This window comes from Simochromis diagramma, unplaced genomic scaffold (assembly GCF_900408965.1).
Source record: "Simochromis diagramma unplaced genomic scaffold, fSimDia1.1 OVJJ01000596.1, whole genome shotgun sequence".
Lineage (NCBI taxonomy): Eukaryota > Metazoa > Chordata > Actinopteri > Cichliformes > Cichlidae > Simochromis > Simochromis diagramma.
Window position 1 is genome coordinate 17,890,085 of NW_024387245.1, and position 13,685 is coordinate 17,903,769.

At 38.6% G+C, this 13,685-nt stretch overlaps 1 protein-coding gene across 3 annotated transcripts in view; it reads right to left on the minus strand.

Moving 5' to 3' along the window:
- il11ra (interleukin 11 receptor, alpha) overlaps positions 1 to 12,901 on the minus strand; it is a 54,181-nt gene extending 41,280 nt beyond the window's left edge. For 2 of the 3 annotated variants that reach the window (XM_040000228.1, XM_040000227.1), the window contains exon 1: positions 12,733 to 12,901. The gene's annotated coding sequence lies outside the window, so the exon portion shown is untranslated. The remainder of the gene's footprint in view (positions 1 to 12,732) is intronic. The other variant, XM_040000226.1, reaches the window with a different exon arrangement.
- Positions 12,902 to 13,685: the final 784 nt, after the last annotated feature.

Below are 13,685 nucleotides of genomic sequence, written 5' to 3' on the forward strand. Positions count from 1 at the left end.
GTTCCCAAGTTTGTTGATTTTCAGATAGTCCATGTTTGTGTGTTCATGTCTAGTGTGTGTGTGTGTGTGTGTGTGTGTGTGTGTGTGTGTGTGTGTGTGTGTGTGTGTGTGTGTGTGTGTGTGCCTCTTTAGTGATCCAGGAGTCAGATTATGAACCCTGTCTGAGATCAAAGGCAGACGCAGAGGGAAGGAGATTTTTAAAACCAAAAACCGGCTCAATGTGACACCACCAAAAGGTTTTTTTTGGGGTTTTTTTTGGGGGGGGGGGGGTTGTACGAGTTTCGATGTCTCCTCTTCCACATACATTATATATATATATGTTAGTTTAGTATGTTGAGGTATAGTTTATGATCTTTTGACTAGGGCTGCCACAAACAATTATTTTGATAGTCGACTAGTCACCGATTATTTTTGCAATTAGTCGACTAATCAGATCATGCATCCACTGGACGTAAAACGTACAGCTTATTGCACCAGCATACATCTGCTCTTATATAACTATCATTAGCTTACAGCTTTAAATGTTTAAGGTATGTGCTAACTAAAAATAAAGACGAGATAAGATAAGATAAAACTTTATTGATCCCACGACGGGGAAATTTCTGCGTTACCTCAGCTCAGGTACAGATATCAGAAGGAAATACAAAAAATACAAATAAGTGCAAACAATGAAAAAAAAGTAAGATAATACATTATATACAACGGTAGCACACACAGTATGTGATTATGGATATGGTTGTGGAACTATGCAAGACATAAACTATATAGCTTAACGTAACTATTGTACCACTACTATTCCTATGTATAGACATGTACACACACACATATACACACTAAATATACATATGTATACCTATACATACATATATACCTGCCCATGTCCATACACATTAAAGGTCCATTATGCATGAAGTGGTGACCGTGGATGTTCACAGTGTCCAGTGAGTCATGAAATCGTGATTGAGGAGTTATAGAGTCTAACTGCTGTTGGGATGAATGATCTGCGAAAGCGACCTTCCTGCAGCGAGAGTGTTTCAGTCTCTGACTAAAGGAGCTGCTCAGCACACTTACATACTCATGCAGTGGGTGATGTGGGTTGTTCATGATGGATGTCAGCTTTACTAACATCCTCCTCTCGCCAACCACCTCCACAGACTCCAGAAGACATCCCAGCACGGAGCTAGACCTCCGCACCAGTTTGTCAATCCTGCTCCTGTCCCTGTCCGTGCATCCACTCTCCCAGCAGGCCACTGCATAGAAAAGGGCAGATGCTACCACAGTGTCCATAGAATGTCCTTAATAGAGTCCTGCACCTGCTCAGTCTCCTCAGCAGGTGGAGTCGACTCTGGCCCTTCTTATACAGGATGTCTGTATTTGTAGCCCAATCCAGTTTATTGTTGAGGTGAACACCCAGGTAAGATGATATTTTTATTAAATTTTAATTAAATTTCCAGATTGTTTCAGTGGAGTTTAATAAACTCAGCCGTCTGCTCCTTGCTATCTAAAATATAACGGGACACCGGAGTATATTCTCGAGCATCTCACACTTCTGATAATCAGCTGTCTGCTTGACGTTTATTCAGCTGTGTAAAAACTATAACTTTAATCTCAGCCAAACCGATTTACTCAGGAACAAATAAAATACTGAAAAAAGTCAAAAAATAACATTTTTAAATTATCTAAGTGACTTATATATCATGTTTAACCTGAGTAGCGAAAGACGGCGGTGGGTTTGAAAACGATTTGCCGGGAGTCCGGTGTTCTCATCGGCTCTAGTGAGCCTTGCCCCCGGCTAGCTATCGAGCTGGTGGGTAACAGACGTCTCCGAAAACGTTGGAGCGCTTTTCAAAATATGTGGTGTCTTGATAAACTGAGCAGATATTTGAGGTTTACACAGCTACATTCTCGCCTGAAAATATGTTAAACATTTATTTTGTGACCCAGAAAGAATAATAAGAGTAATATTAAAACTAACTAGCTGCCGCCATTGTTGGAAACTGAGCTGGGCCACGCTATGAATTCTGGGATAGGTTGGGCCTCGAAGTATACATCCGACCCATCCTTCAAATCTGGGGAAATGAAGGGCGCATTTGTCGGCCACATTTGTTGGAGTCTTCGAATTTGGACAGTCTTCGTTGTGTCGCTGTAACGACAGCAACGACAACAAATGCAGGCACAGGAGGATGCGGTTACTGAATTTGGACACGGCTACAGCTTCTTCTTCTTCACGGTTTAACGGCAGCTGGCATCCTTGTACATGCAGTGCTGCCATCTTCTGTTTCAGTCCGTTATTACACTCTTAAATCCTACTACTTATTCCTGCGTCTTTTGTGATCTTACAAAGCTTCAAACGACGCGTCGACTATTAAATCAGTCGTCGACGATTTTAATAGTCGACGTAATCGTGACTAGTTGACTAATCGTGGCAGCCCTACTTCTGACAATAAGATAATTTGTCTCAGTGCACTGGACTTTGCTGCCATTTTGTGAAATCAATTTAACACAGAGACTTCTACCCATGCTTTTGCAGTGTCCCATTGAATGTTATTTAACCTAATGGCCTAATGTTGACTCAGGGAAAAGCCTTGATGAAAAAATCATTTAAGCAAACACAGTCCCTATGGTCATCAAGTAGTAAGTGCTCATTACTAACTGCCTGTATCGTGTTTTCTGATCAATCTCAAAAGCTATGTTCTTAACATGTTCCTAAACATGCAAAGCATTTCGTGTCAGAATGTATTCTTCCTTGAGTGATGGTGAAAAACATGTATAGAAATATTAAAGCATATTTTGATCTGTTGCATTATTTCCGTCCTCTAACATTAATTGACTGTCATCTACAAACAACCTCAATCTGATGTGTTTAGCGCTGAAGATTTGCCAAAGTAAACCAAAGTCTAAGGATCATTTATCACATCCATCTACTCTAGATCACTGGATATTTTCAGAGTTTCTCGCCAGCCAATTTTCTTAAGCCCAGAGCAATGTTGTTGAAATGCATTCATGTCAATGGCATTTTCTTGACTCATTGCAACCAACCATGATAAATGACTATAAAACTGTCTTCAAATGAAAATTACAATTAAAAAACACAATCCACAAACTTTAGATGGCAGACATTTCTATATTAAGCAAGCTATGATCAACTGTGCATTTAAGATAAATATAATGAAGAGAGACTTGGATCTTTATGATTTAAGCCTTTTTTAGATGAAGGAACTCTAAGAAGAAAAAGCAAACATTTAGTGTTCAAACTGTCTCACAGTGAAAGAGCCATTAAACAACTCAACTGTTGAATTATACACATAAATAATATAACTATTATTTATTTATATATGATAATATTACTACAGTTGGATGGATGAACATGAACTGCCAAACAAACATGACCTTATTGGTTCCTGAACCACTGAGAATGCAGTGGTTTGTATTCAGATTTTTGTGTTAAGCAAGATTTAATTCATCATTAAAATGTATTTATAAAGTTTCCATTAAAGCTTCAACATGTCGAGCTGCTGAACTGTTTTTTTCCAGCTTCTTCTTTAAGGCCTTGTATTAATATTATCTTACTGATGTAGTGACACACAGAAGCTGCAATGCATTACCATTGTTTCCTAAGAACTGACACCTACTACCAAAGAGTTCAGAGTACACACGCTGAAAGGGCAGAGGATCAGGTGTGCTCTTACTACTTCCACGTAGGACAACCACTGCTGTGATCCTAGCCCATAGTCAAACTGGGCGATATAGCCTCAAAATTGTATCACATTTCAAGAGAAACTGCTTGTAGGCAGTATCATTTATGTGTGAATGAAGGGTATTTTCCATCAAAGGTAAGCACAAAAATATCCTAGGTAGTGTTTTCTCTGGAATTTTTAGGTAAAACTATAAAATAACTGGTTGACACCAGTTTAACAGTAAGTGAAGCAACTTCAATCAATCTTGTAACTCTTTATACTGTACCATATAAAACTGAAAAATATTTTCTACCTGGGATTCATCTGGGTCAAGCCTTTTAACCAGTTGCTTAAAGTCCTGCTTTTCTACCATAAACACTATTTGCTCTTCCTGTCATATGGAGTACAACTATCAAGTGTTCCAGTAATGCTCAGTGAAGTTATTTGTTTACATTAAGGTTGTGCATTACGTGCTACTAGCATCTACTCCACCATAGCATGGTAGTACTCAACTGTGTGTTTTTGCCTAAAGTGATGGGACACATTTGTTGTTACTTCCTTTAGCGGGAATAAATTTAATGCTGATTTTGCAAAGGACCAGACAATGTTGGATATTATTGAAACAGTTCTCTTTTTAAGTAGTAATTCATCACAAGAGGCCGACTCTTGCTTCATCAATCAATCAATCTTTATTTATAAAGCACTTTTCATACAAAAAAAATGTAGCACAAAGTGCTTTACATGGTTAAAAGCAGCCCACCCCACCCTCCAACTCACTCCCCACACTCTCATTAACATCTCGCATGTGCCCGGCTTGCCTCACTGACACATGCACTATGGAACGTAAATACAAGTTGTTGCTATAGCAGCGATATCATAATTTGGCATTTTTATCTCACGTAAAAATTTAATGGCACAGCCATAGTCCATATAATTCAAATGCATAATGTGACATATATTCAACAATCAGCAACAATTCCAAATGCCAAACCACATCATCATACTGATATGATAATTACATATTGCAATCTTTATGGTGAAAGCTGATCAGATTCAGGCAGCCAAAGCCTTACTGCTTGACAACAGTTCTCATTCAGTTTTACACTGATAGCAAGGATATAACCAAAGCTTCGTCACCTGCAAAAACAAAGATTTCTGCCCTGAAAACTGCTTAAGAAACATTAGGAGTGTATTCAGTTTCATATTCATTTGTTTCTGTCACCTGCCTGCCAAATAAGATAAGATCAACATGCTCGATACACCCATTTATTCTCCTTTCAGACTGCCAACACTCCATGAAAGCAACAACACAGTGGGAGGGGGTGAGGGGAGGAAATAGATACTGGGAGACAGAGGGCATATAAAACAATAAAACTGGATAGGGAAAGAGAAAGCTGAAAAAGGCAGGAAAATAAGAACAAGGGAGAAACAAACCTAAACAAAGCGGAAAAAACAGACAGCAAAGGGAGAAGACGCATTTTATGATTTGGGGGCAAGTTCATACCTACTTGCCATAGACATTCCAACTGAATTAGGTCATGACAGAGACACATACATTTTTTGGACCCTAGAGACATATTGGCTACATAAAAACTGTCATATAATTTAAACAGACAAGTCTATTCATTATGTATGAGGAGAAAGGTAAAAATAGTCACCTAAAGGGATCAGTAGTGACAGTTTTGGATTTTAGCCTTGTCCCCAGTGACACAAAGAGGTAAAGGACTGTTTTGGAGTGCGCCAAATATTCAAGCATAAAATGAAACAAATCCTAAAGTCTTTGTTTTGCTCTAACTGATGACAGTTAATGCAAAACAACTTCAATTACACAGAGTAAAACATAAGGACATACATTTTAATGGTGTTAATACTTTGTAGCAATAAGAGAGTGGCTATAAAACTAAATAACCCAATGAAAGAAATTTTTTTCAAACCATTTCAAAGTATTTCAGCCCAGCTTCACACTACCTTCCAATCAGCACATACTTAATCACACAAAACTTTGAAACTACATTTCTGATGAAAGGAAATCAAAACTGAAAGCAATAGATGTTTTTATAGATGCAAGTTTGATAGCTTGATATATAAAAGCCTCAAATTAGCACAATTAGAAAAATGAAAATTTTAACATTTCTGGTTAAAAAAATTACAGAAATCATGAAATGATTTAAATGTTGTTGCTATTTATTTTTCCAGTGACTCAACTGATAAATTAAGAGTTGCACCTCTATTCAAGTGATGAGCTTTTCTCGAGAAATGATACGTCAAAACAAATCCCACCCCATGCAAATACCAATACAAACAAATGAATGGCAATTCATATGTGGAATACACAAACATGACCCCCCCCGCATCCCCGCCACACAGTGGAATCACTGAATCACTTGATGCAAATAACTGAACACACAGGGAGCACTAAGGACTGTTTTGGATTATCAAAAACACACATACATTATTCACACCAGAAAATCTCCCTTTTTTAAAACATTTGTTTTAATTTTTGACTGTGAGCTTCAACAACACTATGTTTATCAACTTTACAGGTTACCAAAGCCTCTGCCATAGCCACTCTGGGTCAAAGCCTGAACAACATATGTGCACGGCAAATGTTGTCTATGCAAGTTTCCCTTAAAAGGCTGCTGTCTCCACACTGGACTGCACTCAAAATCCATACATTTATTAGAGAAAATACAAAAATTACACTTCACTGAAAAAAAAACTGTACTCATTTCACTAGCAACTACGGTCAATTGCAAGGTGACAAGGTTTTTTAGCTACCTAACGTATACTGGAGACAGACTTGAAAGCACCACTACTTACACTGACCAAAGGCTAAAATAAGAGCACCAATCATCTCTTTCCCCTTTAGCCCTTAGAGTTCTTCCCTGTCTCTGAAAATAAACCCTGCAGAGAGAATAAAGCAAGGACCTCTTCGAATGCTGAAAACAACAGGTTCACAACTTTCAAAACAATATTTTTGACATGGCAGTCATGTTAAATATGACCACCTGCTCGGTGGAAGTTAGCGCTTAAAAAAAAAAAAGGGTAAAATTTTGGTAACTTTTCCACACCAGCTTGTAAATCAATCCACTGTATTCTTCATGATGGCTTGGCAAATAACCATGCATAATGTGGAGGTAGAATTGCAATCAATATAGTGTTTTTCTAGAACAGACTAAGGTTCTGCCAAGCACTAATAATCTCCCAAGTGAGCTCTGTTTTCAGAGTCAACACTGCATTGGAAAGAAGAGTTACTGTTTATACAGCTAAACCTAATAGATGTTATTTTCACTGGCAAAATGGCAGCAAGGTGCCAAAAGTACCCATTTTTTCAGTCACATGGACATTAATATTTGATATATGCTGCCCACAGTAAAACAAGCATACACACCTCACAGCATCTTTCTTCATCATCATAGTAAAAGCACGCAGTAAAATTAGGGTTTATCGTTCTTTGTGACAAACAGAAAGCATAGTTTCCTGAGAGAGCCTGCCGAGGTCCAGAAGATCATCCAGTACATTTGCAAGGGAAGGAAGTACATTCTTTAGCAGTTATCTTCCCTGGATCCACAAAAACCCTGCCACACAGAAGTTTCTACAAAGAGGCTACCATTGCAAAGACAATGACTTTGCAATGAAATTGCTTTAAAAACACAATGAATTAGATAAGAATTTCAACCTTGCATCTTTAGGCTTCCACCAATCAGTGATCTGATAAAACAAAGTGTTTATTTTGCTATAAATTCTAAAATGTGGACGCTGTAAATACACTTACTCACACACATGCCTTCAATCCAACAGCACTGAAGACACGATGCTGCTGGGTTGAGTACAGTACCCTATAATAGTGTCTAATGTGAAACACATGATCACATTTTCCACTTGGGTTCCTTAATTCAAACAAAGTTTGAATTCAAATGTCAGTTCACGACATTTTATCTTATTAGCTTTTTCTGTGAAATATTGTTACAATAAGCGGCTTAATCCTTGACACACGGGCCGAAGAAAAAGCACAGGAACAATCACAATCATAAGCAGTATATTTCCGTCACTGCCTTCTCCGTTAACCATACTTAAAGCCAAACCAACAACTATAAATCCTCAATGGCATGATGACAAGTTTTTACACTTAGATGTATGCCAGAGATCATGTAAACAGTATGCAGCATAGAATGTATTGTGAAAATTGACAAAGGAAACAGCTACCTATGACCACAATTAAGGACAACTACCGTATTTTTCGGACCATAAGGCACACTGTTGATGAACGGGTCTGTTTTCATACATAAGGCGCATTAAGCGAAACAAAACAGTCAGATAAGTCAAATTTTACTCAACTCATTCTTCTTGCTTCCTCCACTTCCATACCATTAATTCATTAATGTTAAATTCTCTTACCGCTGCTCCATTCCTGTGTTGTTGCAGTATATTAATGACTAACCTCGTATTGTGGATGGATTATGTCACGTAGCACATTATTATATACCAGCTAGCCCAACTTCAGTAACCCTACAAAAGACACTGCTGTTTAGTTTTTTGTCTTCATTTATGTTGGAAGTGATAGCAGAGCTGTACGTTTTCATTTTTTCAGAAATCTCTCAGTCAGAACATGCAATAACATGTTTAGGTGGAAAATAGCAAGCTAACTTCTAACTCCGTTAAATTTAATAAATTCTGTTTTCATGGATGCCTGGATGTTAAACTTAATTGTTACATCTGGTAAAGCAGCAACGCTGATCATTTTATTAAAGATGAAATAATTTAGAAAGTTTCGAGAAACTCTCAGTGATGCCGCAGTGTTCGTTTGACTTTGGGACCTGAAGCGGACAGAGTTTTGTACCCAGATTACTCTGCGAGGCTCCTGACTACGGTAATGCTCTGACAATCCATCAAGTGGTCCGGCTTCGTAGCTTACCAAAGTCATTTGAGCAAGCATACCACATAAAATCGGTTTGAGGTCAGTAAGCACAACCAGAATTCATATATAAGGCGCACTGTCGATTTTTGAGAAAATTAAAGGATTTTAAGTGTGCCTTATAGTGCGGAAGATACAGTAGTAACTATTTTGCATTGGGTAATTGAGACACTACTAAAGTGTGTCTCAATGGCAGGAAACTACTCATTTCCTGCCACTTCTTTACACGGATGGAAAACAAGGTACCAATGGTCGCAATGGTCCAGTCTCCACCCTGCATAAAAAGATATAAAACCTGTTCTGATACAACTGATATAAAAAATAAAGAAGATGTTGACAGCCATGTCAAAAATCATGCGTCCTTATGGACTTGCTTTATTTTTTTTTTATAAACTTGTGTAAATATCTGCCAGATTTGTTTCCATTATTGATGTGGCATTCTTATGTTCAGTTCTGCTATCTAAAACAGATCCAGCATAGTTCAGCTTTTCACCATGAGGCCCCATTTATCAAAGAGTGTGTATGTTAACATTTCAGGGCAGCTGGGTCTCAGATGGTAGAGCGGGTGGTCTATTGGTATGTTTGGGCAAGATACTGAACCCCAAGTTGCTCCTGATGCATCCATCGGAGTGCAAGTGTGTGCATGAATGAGTAGAAAAGCACCAAGTTCCAGTCCATTATACATTAACAAGGAAACAATTATTGTAGAATAGGCCCGATTTTATTTGAGATGGAAAAATCCTTACTGGCTAGCAAATATTACACTTTCACCCTCGCTGTCGCCACAGTATCATTGCCCTTATTGGTCAGCTGACCACAGAAGAGAGTCATAGCTCCTAACAGAGAGGACGCATCTCTCTTAAGTGGCTTGATCTTGTGGCTTGTAGCTGTGGGAACTCTTCCAAAAGCAGAAATTCATAAAATATGTTGAAATGGAATGTTTGCCAGTTTGAGGCTTGCAAAATAACTCTTCAAATGCACAGTTAAGCACAGCTCCTGGTGAGTGGGGATAAACTGCTTAAACAGCAGCACTGAGGACTAGAGAGACCCCTATCTAGGCCCCTCAATGTTGGTTTAATATCTGGCTGGCTCCTTCTGCTCTTTCTTTTACTTACACATACACACACCAAAAGTATGGCCTCAGACCTGGCAAACAGCCTTCAAGTTCTTGGAGCAGCTTTCTCTCTAATTTAAAGTTGATTGCCATGGCCCTCTGTGAGTGACTAGTGAAATATGAGTGTGGAGAAGAGTATGGAGGCTTGGATGTGCGTTTGGCTCCGCGTGCATGTGAATGTGTGAGTGTGCATGCACAAAGCCATTGGATCGTTTACATATATGTGCATGCAGAAGTCTGCGTCAAGGTCTGTGTGGAGCCAGAGCGTATCTGTGTGCTCGTGTGGTTTTTGGCCGGAGCTAGAGCAGAGATTGGACTTCCAGCTAAAGACGTCTGCAGGGAAAGCGAGCTGAATAACAGTACCCTTCTCTGGCTAAAATGAGGTGTTAGAAGGTGAGTTCAACTGTACTGAGCTGTACAGAACATGTGCTCAAGTGAAGAAAGTTAGACTATACAGTCTGGGGTCTGTCTTTATAAACCTGCTGCGAGTTAATGAATACTTCATACAACAATGGGGAAGATTGGGTTAAGTTAAACCTTGCCTCGGATCCTGTGTATTTCTTGAACGATTAAATTGATTACTAATGTTTTCTATAGTATTTTCATTAGCCAAAACACGCAGGTGTCAGCCACAGTCGACTTGTTTTACTCTGCTTAGGATCCTGGATTTCCCTTTCTTTTTTGGATATGTATGTGGTCTGTGATTCCAAAAAGCAAATTTGTTCCCACTATTTTTCACAATGTTTAGAAAGCAAAAAATACCATCAAGTTTTCCTTTTATAGAGACAGAAGGCTTTAATCCGTGGGTAGCCCAACATCCCAGAGGTAAACAACAAGGTGCCCGGTGTGCCTCGTTTTTCTTAGTCAGTGTATATTTAGTTTCACAGTGGTGAAGTGGTCAAGAAATCTGGTTCTTCGCAAAGGTGTCCAAACTGAGATGCATCCTCCCGAATGAAAAACAGTAAACACTGCTGTAAGTGACACGCATGCTACGCCAGGTGTTTGGCTTCTCTTTCGACACAGCCCATTGTGCGTCTGGCTACGACAAAACAACAATTACACGATCTGTCTCTCTGCATAGAATTAGGTGAATGGATTTTAAAGGAGAAAAATAAACAGCAATCAAACAGGGAACCACTGAAAACCTGGGACAAATTAACATCACAAGACTGGCTTAAGCAACCCCGGTTTTCTGTTTTACTGCCACATGGGAGTGAAGTGAAAAAATGGACTCCTATTGGCCAACTGTAGCTAACAGTACAGTTGCTTCCGCCTCACAAGAAATTAGAATAGAAATATCCTTTATTGTCCCTCATTGGGGACATTCACGTGTTCCAGCAGCAAACTGACAGGCAGACACAGCATGCAGAGTCAAAAGACAATTTACAACATGACGAATGATACTAATGAGAAGTCTTTTTTTTTTTTCTGAAAATACAAGATATCTGAAAAATTCAAATAATAATAGTAGCCAATAAAGCAGATGCAGTTTTGTCTTGTTACTGTCTTTGACATATAGTACTAAGACTCCTGAAAACTATCTCCAAGAATTTAACACGGAACTTCTACAAATCATAACCGATTCAACAGCTCTTACAGTTATTCCTCGTTTTCAGTACATGTAAAAATTATTTTTGTTGAGGGCCATGTACTTGAGCCAGTGCAATCCTTGATTAATAAAAGTGGACTCTGATCCTACTTTTCGCTGCATCCACCTCTTTAAAGAATCACAGACGTACACTGATGCTGGAATACACAAAGTTATTGGCAAGGTTCAAATGTTTCCACTGATACAGAAGTACTGCTTACACTGTGGGCAACTATGAGTTTCTTAAAGCCTTTAAGCTCATAAAGACAGATGTTACAGCATGAACTTTGACCCACATTTTCATTTTAGCGGGGCAACATTCAAGAAACGGCTAATTTCAAGCAAAAGGCTCGCTGCCTGCTTTTCCGATTTCTTTTCCCACCTTCCTTCCCTTTCCTACTCCTGAGACACCTCCAGGCTTCATCATTCTGCTTCATCTGTTTGCATTCCTGTTGAGCTCTATTTAAAAGCTTGATCACTCCACTGGATAGAGGAATGCACATCTGCAGTGAGACCCCATCCCAGTGTCTCTGTCATCTTTTTCTCTTTTTGTCTGCTTATGCATTATAGTAAGTATTTGTTTCTGATTGAGTTCTCAGAGCGTTAGCTTTTGCTATTGACCTGGAACTTGAACTAATTGCAGATATAAATATACAACAACAAAGGGCAGGATGAAGACTAATCTTGTTTATTACATCAACAAGTGCTTTCAGTGGCCATGATTTCAACGCTTCATTTATACTCTGCCAAGTGAGTTCCCGTGCTTGGTTTTCAGAACTGGAACCAAAGCATGTCAATGAAAGCCAGTGAAAGTATTTTTCTTTACATTAATCACACTATTTTACTATATTTAGAAAATAATTACACGAATCACAAGCACGCTTTCCACAACAATAATACAAAAAGTACACTAGAACCAAACCACACCAATCTACAATCCACCCATCACAACAATATTTACACATTTAAATATCATGCAGCACCTTGTTCTCACTGCATCATTTTTAAATGAAATCTAAAACTAAAACACAGCAACAGAAAGACATTTAATTAACAGTGGAAACAAAAAAGCAGCCATGTTCAGTTTATCAATAATAAAAGAACAACACATTGTAACCAGTGCTTTTTGTCCAGGGTACCACCAGCTTTTTACCCATAATTACAAGGCATGAAGTTAAAATACAATTAGAGAAAAAAAAGACTGTGGTATGATGTTTAACAGCCTAAACAGGGATCCACATTGAGGCTAGTACGACAAGTCCCCAATGTGAACAACAGTAGAGTACATTTCCCTTCATTCCCTCCTGTCCCGTGTAGTGAGGCGGATTAAACTTTTCGTCCCCACATCCCTCACCAACCACCCCTCACACACACAGGCAGTTTACTAGCCGCTAATCCTCTCCCGCCCGGTTTAAACACTTTAAATGGCCGGACTTACCTTGGAAACTATCCCCGAGTCAAACAGGCATTATTATATTGTCGCCTTCCATGGCTGGTACCTCAACGAGTTGTTCCTCGACTCACCGATGACACTAGACACGAAGTAGCGGGGCAAGAGAGCAACAAAGTCGGACAGCAACCAGGAGGAGGAGAGAGGAACGAGGCCGGAAAGTGGGCTGCTGCGCCATTGGAGGCGGCGGATGTCAATCACCTGACTGAGTGGGCGGCCCCTAACTGTAAAGAGATTATGGAGGCTGAGCTATAGGTTTGAGGTCTAATGAGGAATGCGGGATGAAAAACAGAGCGAGGTCTCCAACAGCAGGGTTATGAAAGTCTGAATGTTTTGGTCTGTTTTTAATGTATGCAGGTTTATTTCAAATGTGTGTCTACTATAAAAAAATGGAAAATAATCAAAACTCAACTTCAGGCAGTTGTAACTTTTTAAAAAATGTACTTATAAAAGCTGCCTCTTTTAATTTCTAATGAAATTTATGTATATAAATTTTTTTCCATGGTTTACCTGTTTATTTTTTTTTATGCACATAGCATAAAATAGGTATAGGTAGTCGGAATAGCTATTGCAATATAAACAATAAAAGCACAACACTTTTCAATGGCAAAGTAATGCTGCATACAGGCAGGTTTTGATTACAGATTTCACCAAACTGACAAAAGATTTTCACAGGATATATTAATTTTATTTAAGGTGATTTATTTTTAAGGCATAATATTGTTACGTTAGTTCTGTTTTTATTTTATTTAATTTAGCTAAATGTTTTGTTTAGACATGAATAAGCTCTTATGTGTCAAAGTAACTGAACATGTCTATAATGATGGAAGCAAAACAGCCTTTTACAGGTTTCCAGCTAAAATGTTGATCCCGTCTCATCAAGTGCACCACTGATTTACTTATTTCTTTTTATATTAGGGCTTACCTGTTTGTTAATGAGT